Source organism: Staurois parvus, unplaced genomic scaffold (genome assembly GCF_062004578.1).
Source record: "Staurois parvus isolate SC_StPar_1 unplaced genomic scaffold, SC_StPar_1.0 ptg001325l, whole genome shotgun sequence".
Lineage (NCBI taxonomy): Eukaryota > Metazoa > Chordata > Amphibia > Anura > Ranidae > Staurois > Staurois parvus.
The window spans coordinates 1,554,175-1,567,053 of record NW_028319121.1 but is presented as its reverse complement, the minus strand read 5'-3'; the positions used below and the strand labels follow the sequence as shown (position 1 = coordinate 1,567,053).

The 12,879-nt window shown below is 44.0% G+C and overlaps 1 protein-coding gene across 1 annotated transcript in view; it reads right to left on the bottom strand.

Annotated features, from left to right (window-relative positions):
* The window catches only part of LOC149436995 (vomeronasal type-2 receptor 26-like), a 186,056-nt gene that overhangs the window by 95,754 nt on the left and 77,423 nt on the right, over window positions 1-12,879 (bottom strand). Inside the window, exon 3 of the mRNA XM_089661201.1 lies at window positions 3,212-3,382. The gene's annotated coding sequence lies outside the window, so the exon portion shown is untranslated. The remainder of the gene's footprint in view (window positions 1-3,211; window positions 3,383-12,879) is intronic.

Sequence of the window (12,879 nt, the reverse complement as noted above, 5' to 3'; positions counted from 1 at the left end):
ACAGTGTCACCATATGACTCGTGGTATTGATCCAGGACACTGACAGGTGAAAGTATGGTGATGCAGTACAATGTCACCATGGTAACACTGTATTGCTCTGAGTAGGAGGTCACTATTTTTTTTAACTATGATTGCTTATTACAGTAATGATCACTGTTATATGCAATCATTTTCATGAATGGCATCATTCATGCTCTGCTATGTACTTTTCTGATCTTTTTGATTGGCCACAGCTATCATATGGTATAGGTCTGTTGTGATTAGTCCTGCACCATGTGATCACTGTGACCAGTCACAGATCACAAACGTACATGAGGGTTATGAATGAAAGCCATTGTATACATCTGACATATGATCGTTGTGATTGGTCACAGTGATCACATGGTAGCAGGGCCATGGTACAACAACCTGGTGGACTCAGCAGGTCACAGATCTCACTGCTGCGAGTCCCCAAGGGTACACAAGGCGCACGAGCAGGAGAACATCGTATGACGTCCACCCAGAATAACAGTGTTCCCACCCGACCGTATTATTATAATAGGCCAGGCAAGACGTGGTTAATGGTGTATTAGAGACAGCAGGGAGATATTTAATAGAGTATTACAGAGAGCATGGAAATAATAATCATTATATTACCGAGATTAGGAGGATAATAAATAGTGTATTACAGAGAGCAGGAGAACATGGAGGTGACAGAAGAGACATTGATGAGCGTATTACAGAGAGCAGGAGAACATGGAGGTGACAGAAGAGACGTTAATGAGCGTATTACAGAGAGCAGGAGAACATGGAGGTGACAGAAGAGACATTAATGAGTGTATTACAGAGAGCAGGAGAACATGGAGGTGACAGAAGAGACATTAACCTCCCTGGCGGTCTGATTATTTCAGATTTTTGGTGCTGAAAGCGGTACCATTTTTTTGCATGGAAATATGTATTTTTTTAATTGTAGTCCTGTAATTTTTAGGAAAAACTCACTGAAATCTGTCCGAACAAGAGTCTAGTAAACATCCCGGGTATGATAAGATTTGAAACACAAAATCATAAATTATAATTTAATAAATAATCATAAAAATAATATAATAATAATAAAAAATTTAATTCAATAATATAATCAAACCAAAAACACTGAAATTTGAAATATAGCGCCAAGTTCGCACATTGCTGAGCTCAGTCGCAAAATCGTTTTCAGTGTCTGATGAGGAATTTCCCCCACGAATCATTATCACTCAATTCTGCAAGTGGTTCTGATTTACTATCGCTGTTCTCTAGCTGATCTAAACCGCTTTTGACCTAAAGGGACACTTTTTGGACGCCATGGACGTTTCTCAGTTTCCAGGCAGAAAGAACAGACAAAATGCAGGCAGGGAGCCGGACAAAGCACTCGGGACAAAATGTATGTGAAATGGGTTGAGACAGCAATGTTTTACTATGTAAAATGTAAAAAAAAAAAAATGACATTTTTTACATTTCCCGCCGCCGCCGCTGGCGGCGCCCGTACGTCCCGGCGTCACAGGGACAGGACACAGAAGCTGGATGCTGGCATCTGCCGGAGGAGATGGCCGGGGAGGCTGCAGGGGACATATCGCGGGAGCGCAGGGTAAGGTAAGTGAAGAACAAATGCCGGAGCAGTGCCGCATGGTATTCCCGAGTGTAGCTCGGGGTTACCGCTCTTGGGGTTACCGCTCTTGGTACTGAAATGTTACCCCGAGCTACACTCGGGAATACCGCTAAGGAGGTTAATGAGCGTATTACAGAGAGCAGGGGAACATGGAGGTGACAGAAGAGACATTGATGAGCGTATTACAGAGAGCAGGGGAACATGGAGGTGACAGAAGAGACATTGATGAGCATATTACAGAGAGCAGGGGAACATGGAGGTGACAGAAGAGACGTTGATGAGCGTATTACAGAGAGCAGGAGAACACGGGGGTGACAGAAGAGACATTGATGAGCGTATTACAGAGAGCAGGAGAACACGGGGGTGACAGAAGAGACATTAATGAGCGTATTACAGAGAGCAGGAGAACATGGAGGTGACAGAAGAGACATTGATGAGCGTATTACAGAGAGCAGGAGAACATGGGGGTGACAGAAGAGACATTAATGAGCGTATTACAGAGAGCAGGAGAACATGGAGGAGACAGAAGAGACATTAATGAGCGTATTACAGAGAGCAGGAGAACATGGAGGAGACAGAAGAGACATTAATGAGTGTATTACAGAGAGAAGGGAGACATTAAAGCTGAACTCCAGGATTTCTATGTATTGAATACTAACATTCATCCAGATTGGCACAATGTATGTGTATCTTATTCCTGATGAATTGTTGGGGAAGGTGGAAATGTGTGTAGAAGATGGTGCTACTACATACAGAATATCCACAATACACCATTTAATGACTTCTGGATCCTGCTCAGGTGCCCCACTGCACACTGACCACAGGGGGGGAGGGGAAGCATGTTCAGCACAGCCGCCATTCATAGAACCCCTTGTTCAGGTGATTTATGATTGGAGAAGTTGGAGATCAGCCCCTCCTGTCCACCTCATCCAGTAATGATGCGCTGAAATCAAGTTTGGTGAATTTCAAAACTCATCCCCACTTGTCACTTGCTGCAAGTTACAACATTGCAGTCTGATCAATGGGGAAGAGGAGACTAATGGCATCATCTCAACCGAGGAACAAGTTGCTGGACTGGAGCTCAAGGATACATTCTTAGGTCTCATTTACACATACGATTCCCAACTCACTGGAAAAACAATTATCCCTCAATGTGTTCGGAGGACAGTACCACCCACTGAAAGCATCGGGGGGATAATGTTCACCGTGCTGCAATGCAAAACATCACAACCATGACATGTGTATACGCCTGTACGGTTGCCATGGGGGGCAGTCAGAAGGGGGTAAAATACAGCTTTACAGGTTGTTTTTACTGCCCCCCAACGTCAAGTTTAAACTTATCCTTAGTAATGAAATTTGAAGCTTTTCAGACAAATGATTCTGTTGCTATAGATTGTAACATCAGGAATTTCATTTTCATGCAGATTCATGAAGTCACTGAAAGGACCTCTTTAATTTGTAAAAGCTACACAGTTCTTTACAGTTCACTAACGTTCAATTAAAATGTATTTGCCCTTGGTAAAGCAGTATGCATCAAATCTCAAATGACAATACAACAGAACAAAAGGAATCAGATAAACCAAACCTTACTCTGAACTTTCTAGGATGGGATCTTCTGGAGAGACAAAATCGAGCCCTCCTCTGCTCAGTGAAAAGGTTGCATCAGTTATATCTCTAGCCAGCAGGAATTGGTCATCATAGTCATCAGTAGTTTTCCGTGTTCTGAGATGAGATGCAGTGGTAGGAGATTTCATCGTGGATCTGCATATTAAAATGAAAAGCACACTGCTATAAAACAGAACCTCCAGTAGATGAAACGTCCTCATAGTTCTTCTTATGATGATACAGAGATGCATTCATATTCAGTACAATGCAGATTGGCACTAGATCACTTTCTATAGATCTCAGTATGAAAGCAGCAGGATGGTCTGTTATTCAGTGCATGTGAATTGATCCTCTTACTGTTCTTCACATCTTTTATACAATTTTGTGTCATATTTTTACTATACTTCTGTCTGGTGCCACCAACCCAAACATGTTTGTTAAAACTCTTATAATATCTTTAAACACATATTGGCTTTCTTAGTTATCTTCACATTTTTATTGAAGAGATTTGTCTTATGTTATTCCTGACACTTTAATCTTGAAATACAGAACTGTAATTTATGGACATTTTCAACTAATCTTATTATTCATTTCAAAAGCCCAGCTCCAACCAAACCTCACCCCTGGCCAGTTGGATGGGAATCAGATGGAATAAGAAATGGTGGTGGGGGGGAACTCCCCCTGCTAGAACACAGACGGCTATAAAAACACATGTTCACATATTATTGTTGCTGGTGTTCTATTAAGGAGACTTTTTATCCATTTCTGTCATAGTAACTGGTGTCAGATAGAACAGGAATTGAGGGAAATCTCCCCAGCAGTCTTCCCCCGTTCACCCCAAACTCTTAGCTTTATAAAACTTCCTACCTACACCTTGTGTTTTTCCCCTGCATAGGATGTACATTAATCATGTAGTATCATGGTGTCATTTGTTGCCCTGTACACACAGCTTATAGTAGAGTAAATCTTCCCATTCTGGTTTCAGAAGTTTCTGTGTTCAAACATGAAGCATGTGATATGGCACTGCACAGGTTAATGCATGTCCTTTGTAGTGTGAGAACTGACATTTCCTTTGGTGAAATTTATATATCCCACAATCCCTGTGTCCCTTGGCCTAGTGTTCTGCAGGTGAGAGCTAAATAGTAATTAGATCTGACACAGACACAAGCAGGCAGAGAAATTACCCAAGAGTTCACCATGAAGTCTTTCATCACATTAGCTCTCCTACATCCATGATGCAACACAGAGGAAATGGAGAGGCATAGATTGGATGCTTTGGGACCCAGAACAAGACGTTGTCTGCCTCTTTAGCATATAGGGACAAGCTAGGTAAATTAATACATGGACATAAGGGAACAAGCTGGGTAAATGAATACATGGACATGAGGGAACAAGCTGGGTAAATGAATACATGGATACAAACTGCAGCCACAACATGTGAGCTCATCATTACAAGATAATGCAAACAAACAACACAGTGAACATAACTACACTAATGGGGGGCGTGTCCAAGATGGCGACCGGACAAGTCGCTTAACACGAAGCTCCGGCAGTGACATGAGCAATCTGCTGCCATTCAGGCGGCAGTTGACTTATAGCGACAGGAGGAGGCACCGCGGCATGAACCGGATCGCAGCGGAGGTGAGCCAGGTGACTATCGCCCCCCTCCACGGTAGCGATCCACTGCGGCCTAGTGCAGCCTGCTGAAGCCACTGCCATGGCTAACAGCATTCCCACCCGGGAGCCGGGTGTAAGCGGTTGGAGGCAGTGGGGGCTCCTGTGGACCAGAGATCCCCCTCTTGAAACAGCAGGCAATCCACCTCCCCCCGGCCTATTGGGCCCCCCCAGTCAGACCAGGGGATACGGCCTGAAATAAAGGCCTTGAAGCGCCCACACTGCCTTAGGCCTCACGGAGCCACCAGTTGGCCAGGTGACTCAGCAAACAACCATAGCCTCAAAGCACCCACGTTGCCATAGGCCTTATTGAGCCACCAGAGGGCCCACAAAATCTTCTTTCCTGCAGCCCTGTACCTGGGGAATACGAAAAAAGCCACTTGCATTCAACCTGAGGGACCCAAGAATTAATAATCTACGTGGCCTGTACAGATACAGAGCAACATTTACTGACCTCCACAGGCAATCTTAGGATTTCATTGTGACCCTCGATAGTCTTAGAGATTAGCACACAAGTTTATAAGCACGGAGGGGCCCAGCCTGGGTCCAGAAAACATGGTGGCTTAGTTACAGGAGCCCTGACACAAGGAGGTGAAAGTTTCGATACTATCAAGGAGAGACACCACTGCTATGGGGAAAACAGATAGGAGACCTGCTACCCCACGTTCCAGATCCCCCCGTCGGCCAGACGGTCCCGCAAATCGCAGCATTCCGGAGCTATTCCGATCTCAGACGCCAGAACATGCAAAGGCTTCTGCCCCTGCTTCTCCTACACAGTCGCTTCACAAGACACTTCATTCTCAAAGCAGGAACCCAACCACAACAAACACAGCCTGTCATCTTGACACCCCTCCCCTCACTATAGAGGATTTGAAAGCGGTTGCATCAGATATTAAAGAAACCCTCTCTGCTGCGATAGCAGATTTACATATCGATATGCAGGCGGTAGCCCAAAGGCTTGAAGCGGTGGAGGATAAAGTTATCACACAAGACCTTGCCATTCATGATATACGCTCACTGGTAGATACGCATACTATGCATCTAAGAGAGCTGGAGCACCACATTGAAGACCTAGACAACAGGGGGCGACGTCATAACTTAAGGGTACGCGGTATCCCTGAAACAATTGAATCCGGTCAACTCAACCAAGCGCTCTTAACCATTTTCAATGACCTGCTGGAAAGGCCGCAAGAGTCTCCTATGGAGTTCGAGCGCCTCCAGAGGGCGCTACGCCCTAGAGATAGAGAGTCTGATCCCCCAAGAGATATAATTTGTTGCTTAGTCGATTTCCGTCTTAAAGAAGAAATTTTACTTAGAGCAAGGGAGCGCAATCGTGTGATCTTTAATGGAGCAGACGTTAAATTTTTCAAGATCTATCGCATCTTACCTTGCAACATAGAAAGGAATTACGCCCTCTATTGGATCTACTACGCTCAAGGGGTATTGCCTACCGCTGGAGATTCCCATTTGGCCTCTCAGCAGAGATTCCTGAGATTTCCAGAGGACGTAGCTCCATTTTGCAAAACCCTCGATATTCCTAAAGTGGACTTACCCAATGGGTCAGGCGAATCCCACATCACATCCCAGGAAGAAGAAGAACCAATGGAGGCATACTCTACTGGTTATCTTAGAGGAACAAGGCAACGTAAACTGCCCCTCCGCACCTTGTCTTCACCTGCAAGCAGACAGCCCAACATTGGGGACAATACTCCAACCTCTCCAGCGCACCGTAAGGCACGTCATGAATGACACTTTTCCATTCCCCCCTTTCCTCACATCAGAGCATTACCGCTTATCCATTTATTGGCTATTCTCGCATCTGAACTATTATCTCAAAGGCTGCTTCTCCAATTCCTGGTTCATTTTCACCCACGAAGGTAATCTTAACCACTTGGAGTCAAGGTGCCAGTGTATGTGTACTATAATAATCTGTCCTTACTCTCAGATACAATATCTACTTTTTATGTGTGTATGCTGATTTTAACTGTGGGCACCGGGATTGTATTGGCTCTTGCTTTTTACGGGCTACATAAAGACGGTGTCCACGGAAATGTAGTCAATGCACCCACCGACTTCGAAGTCTGTGGATTCGGTAAATATGGACCTCTCGCACCAGGCTGTTGGCCTCGGCTGAGACCGGAGCATGGTGTGATTTTGCGATTCACTGCTAAAGATTGCTTATCCTCCTTGTTTTATGTATGCATCACTGAATTTTAACAAATTGTGCTGTTAGTTCCCCCAAATGGGACAGGTCATGCAATTGTGATCTTCTGTTTATATTAGTATGGTATACTGCAGCTTTCCTGAGTTGCCCGCCAGGTACGTATGATGGCCTGCGGGCGCTTCAGGAAGGAACCTGACTTGTGTGATTTCATGTTTGACGTTCCAGCTTTGTGATACGGCTGGAGCAGAATGTTGCCTTGCCGAAGTATATACACCACCAAATATGTTTATTTGCAAAAGTCTTCAGTACCTGTATGCTCATAGGACTTTTTTACCTGACTATAATGTCCCCCCCTACGCTCACACATGCACCCAAATGTTTGCATTCACAAATGAGATAATGCTGGTAACGCTCTAATACCCTTCCCCCTCCCCCCAGTATCTATTCCATTTCATACAACCTATCCATCCTACTGCAGCTTGACTGCCTTCACTTTCTTCTCAAGTTTGGGTATGACTACCCCAGCAATCCAGGGTTCACCTAGCTCTCCAAATCCAGCCTCCTCACTATCTTCAGACATGATGCAGCATCATGTATAAGGAATAGGATTTCATTATTCCGCTTTATTATGCTTTAAGGTTTGTGTTAGCCTTTATCTAAATGTATTTGGATTAAGTTGGACAACGCTCTCGTCTGGCCACTACCACATGATACTTTTTCAGCGGTTTCTCATATTTTCTTGTTGTGGGAATTTGTCTTCCATGTACGGTTGTAGCTAGTCATAAAGCATAATACGTCCTGTTTGAGTTCATTGGTTCTCCTATATTTGGTCTATAGAGCAGCAGTTTAACCTGAGGGTTGGCCTTTGACCTATATTTCTGAACATTATCGCATCTTGTATTTGCGTTTGTTATGGTTTAGTATACAACTAATGTTTTTTGCAGTCGAACGTGACATATTGGAAGAAACCTTAGCATACTGTCTTCTAGGAATGTACTACCTGAAGGGTGACCAGTCGCAGATTTTTTGAATCACTGCCATTTTTTACTGCTTACCTTGTGACACTATAGTACGGTAAATATATAAATAAATCACATTCTGTGATATAGTCCCACCATAATGCCCTCCTAAAATAAGGTTACACGTGACTAAACACATTAGCTGTGGCCCTCAGACCATACTCCTTTTATACACCTGAGTGACCATTTCGACTCCCACCCACAAATAATTTCCGTATTATGCCTAACACACCTTTACATGTAGTATCGTCAATGTTTAGCCCCATGCTACCATATGAACCTCTCTCCTTCACAATTAGCTGACATCCACCTACCTCCTTGTATCATGGCTTTCTTTTATTGGACTGTACGTTACACGTTCTTTTCATTTACACGATATCTGACAGGCCTCTGAGGTTTTTGTTGGGGCTGCCCTGAGGCACCTCCCGAAGGTCACCTCCAGTTCTGACAAAACTCTGATTTCTACTATACACTCATACACACATGACAAGTACCTTTCCAATGTAGCAGACTGCTTTTATAGGACAGTGCAGCTGGACTACTCTGTCTCCGGAATTTACTCCTCAAGAGAAGTATTGGGTCTAGACGTCATTACATTTGTATGTTTTTGAATGTATATGCCTAATGCTTCTCACCTCTACTGTTTTCTGATTTTTGAACTCTCTTACACTCTCTCTTTCACCTCTACTTTGTTCTTCTACCTCCGTTCTTCTCCCAACCACCCCCTCTACCCCATACCTTTATTCCCCCCTCTCCCCCCTTTTTTTGTTTTTTGTTTTTTTTTATATTAACAATTTTTATTCGTTTTCATGAAGTAGAAACAGTATGTTTAAAAAGGATAAGGAAAGAAAATAAACATAACAGTAAGGTACATCGATGGCAAAACTACATAGGGTCAGGACCAGCGGAATCGTAAAATAACAGTGTGAAGGTTATCAGGGCCTTACAATTTGGGCCGGCATAGAAGAAGTGAAGGTATCCCATGGGAGCCAAATCATCTCAAATACAGCAAACAAACAACTATGTAGTGCAGTCAAATACTCCATCTGTCTTACATCAGCAATAAGTTTGTACAAAATCGGCATTGATGGAGGAGTAGAAGATAACCAACACATAGGAATGCTTCTCCTGGCCGTGGTCAGAACATGTACAGCAAGTTTTCTGGATGGTTTAGGTAGTCCCGGGAATGGCAAACCCAGCAAAAAATGTAGTGGATCAAGTGGGAGAGAGACATGCAGCAACAATTGCAACAAAGAGAGAACATCTTACCAAAAAGGAGCAATGGAGCTGCATGTCCTAAAGATATGATAGAGAGAACCAGGATCTCTACTACAGCGCCAGCAGGCAGGGGAAGCATTCGGATTATAAGCATGAAGAACTTCAGGTGTTTTGTACCATAACATCATGATCTTCAAGATCTAGATGCATTTTCCCAAATTTTCTTCCACGTTAATAAATCAATATCGCATTGTACGAATTGAGACCACCTACGCATATAAAGATGAGTGTCATTGGATAAAGAGGGACCATCAATGAGAACTTTATAAGTATTAGAAATAATACCCCTTTGGTGGGGACCCTGCATGCATAAACGTTCGAAGGGAGTAGGCTTCCCCAGGATCAATGAGGGTGATAAGGTAGAAAAAAAGTGGCGTATTTGAAGGTAAATATATAGGTGTTGAGAAGGTAGAAGAGCTTTTTTCTGGAGATCTGGGAATGAGTGTAACTTACGAGTCACCGGGTGTACCAAGTGACGCAATTGAAAAAGGTTAGCTACTACCCAAAGAGACATCCTGGACATGGCCATATTATCTGGAAGCTTAGGGTTATAGAGGATATCTGTCAGTGGGGAGCAATCAGAGGCCAGTGAAAATTTAGCCTTACATTTCTGCCAAACAGACAAAGAAAAGTGCATGGGACCAAGGAATAGGTGGCGAAAGGAAGAGACATCCACTGCTGAGGTCAACCAGAGGAGAGAGCATGGATGAGCTGGAGACAGTTGCAAAGATTCGATCTAAGTCCATGTGTTGGGAGGATAGTGGGTGGACCAAGACATGAGAAAACGAAGGTGAGTTGCATAGTAATATGTTATTATATCCGGTGCCCCCAAGCCCCACCTAGAACGCGGGGAGAGCAAAACAGAACGTGCAATCCTGTGCCGCTTGTTGTGCCAAATAAAATGCAGGAAAGATTTCTGAAGAGAGTGAAGTTTGGACATAGGAACGAGGGGACGGGGAGGGTCGCAAACAGATATAAACGTTTGGGTAACACGGTCATTTTTAATACGTTAATGCGTCCGAGGAAAGAAAAGGGCAGGGCATCCCAGTGTTTCTGAGAGCAAGAAATTGCTATAAATAGTGGGGGGAAATTGGCCTCGTATATGGATTGGTAAGAGGAAGTAAGATTAGTACCTAAATATTTTAAAGAATGGGTGCACCACCGGTATGGAAAGGCTTCCTGAAGCGAGGATAGAGCGACAGGTGGGACATGTATTGGGAGTGCCTCAGCTTTAGATGTGTTGACTTTGTAGCCTGATATAGCCCCAAATTGTTTCAAGATCTTATGCAAAATCGGTAAGGAGGTATGGGGACTCGTAAGTGTGAGGAGGATGTCATCTGCAAACAGCGATAATTTGTACTCATGGGTATGGGATTGTATCCCGCGAATATCCGGATTCGACCTGATGGTGATGGCTAATGGTTCCAGACAAATAATGAACAGCAAAGGAGAGAGTGGGCAACCCTGACGTGTGCCATTTGACATCTGAAAGGGGAGTGAGAGAAAAGAGGCTAATCTGACCTGCGAAAAGGGAGAAGAATAAAGGGCCTTCAAGGCTGCTACAAATGGACCCCTAAAACCAAATCTCTCCAAGACCACGAACATGTAAGGCCAACTTAACCGATCAAAAGCTTTTTGAGCATCCAAGCTCAATAACACAGCAGGGGTGGAGGATCGGTTAACCAAGTCAACCAGATCAATAGATCTCCTGGTGTTATCTGCAGCGTGTCTGGCAGGAACAAAACCCACTTGGTCCCTATGTATGAGTTTGGAAATAAATCCGGAAAGTCGGTTGGCCAAAATTTTTGTGAAAATCTTGTAATCGGAATTAAGTAGGACAATGGGGCGGTAATTGTCTACAATAGAGTGATCTTTTTCGGGTTTAGGGATAACCGAGATATATGCACGGGAGAATTCAGTCTGGGGTGTGACCCCCTTAAAAAGATCTTGATAAAAGGAGAGGAGTTGAGGGGCCAGGATACCAATAAAGGATTTATAATAGGAGTAGGGCAATCCGTCCGGTCCCGGGGCTTTACGAGAGGGGAGATGTTTAATTGTGTCAAGTAATTCCTCTAGCATAATGTCAGCATTAAGGGTGGCAATGTCTGAGGGTGATAGCCTCGGAAGTGACAAGGGGTCAAAAAAATTATCAAAGGATAACTGTGTGAGGGGCGGGTGAAGGTCTGGGGTCAGGCAGTTATAGAGTTTCTCGTAGTATGAGCCAAAAAGGGTTGCCATGACCTGAGGATCATAGGTAGGGCTTCCATTTGGTTGGATTAAAAGATCAGGCATCGTAGAAGGAGACTGAGCTTTGAGTCGATTGACTAACATACGATGGGGTTTGTTGGAGAATTTATAAAATTTCTGCTTAACCCATAGGAGGGATTGTGCAGCCTTACTGGAATCGAGAATTTTAATTCGGTCCCGTAGAGATGTTACCCTCCGGAGCCCAGAAATGGACGGCCTGGCCAATAACTGTCGTTCCGCCAAAGATAATTGATGTATAAGAGAGGCCCTAGCACTCGCCGAGGACTTTTTTAAACGAGAACCCATAGAAATACAGAGTCCTTGAAATACCGCCTTATGGGCCTCCCACAGAGTTGAGGAGGAAGCTACAGAGCCAACATTGTGGGTAAAATAGGTATCAAGTCCCCGAGACAGTTCATCCCTAAGATGGTCTGTGGAAAGAAAGGTCTCATTAAGGCACCAATGACATGGTTTGGGTATAACAGGAGGAAAGAAAAGGTTTAAAGTCAGAGAGGCGTGGTCAGACCAGGTAATGGGGTTAATTTCAGAGGAGACCAGGAGTGGAAGCAGTGGGGCAGAGATGAAAAAGTGATCTAGGCGGGAAAAGCTACAATGAGGGGTGGAGTAGAAAGTGAATTGTTTATGGAGGGGGTGTTTAAGCCGCCAAGCGTCAAAGAGACGATGCTCCCTTATCAGTCTACGAAAGGATTTTGAAGAGGAGCATTGCCGCCTTGAGGGTGTGGACTCAAAAAGAACTTTCCTGTCTTTATGGGGGGAAAAAATCAGATTAAAATCACCCCCAACAATCACATGCGAAGTGGAAATGGAATCTAAGTCGGCTGGTCTTTGGGAAAGAAATTGCAATTGACCCGTATTTGGGACGTATAAATTCAACAGAACAAGGGGAGTGTCGCAAAGCATACATTCCAAAATAATGAAGCGACCCTGTTGGTCAACTTTGGAGGAAACAATGCGAAGGGAGAAGTGTGACCCAATAAAAATTGCCACCCCAGCCTTCCCGGAAGGATCAAAGGGCGAATAGGCTTGGGAAAAAAATCTTGAGGCAAAACGAAAGGAGCCAGATGATTTGAAGTGGGTCTCTTGGACAAAAATAATGTCTGCTCCTGAGGATCGAAATTCCCTCAAAGCCATCCACCATTTTTGAATGGAGTTGAGGCCCTTGACATTATATGACAGAAACCTCAAAGCCATTATGAAATAACAATGATTGAAGCACATGTATTAGCATGAAAAATGAATGAAATACCATC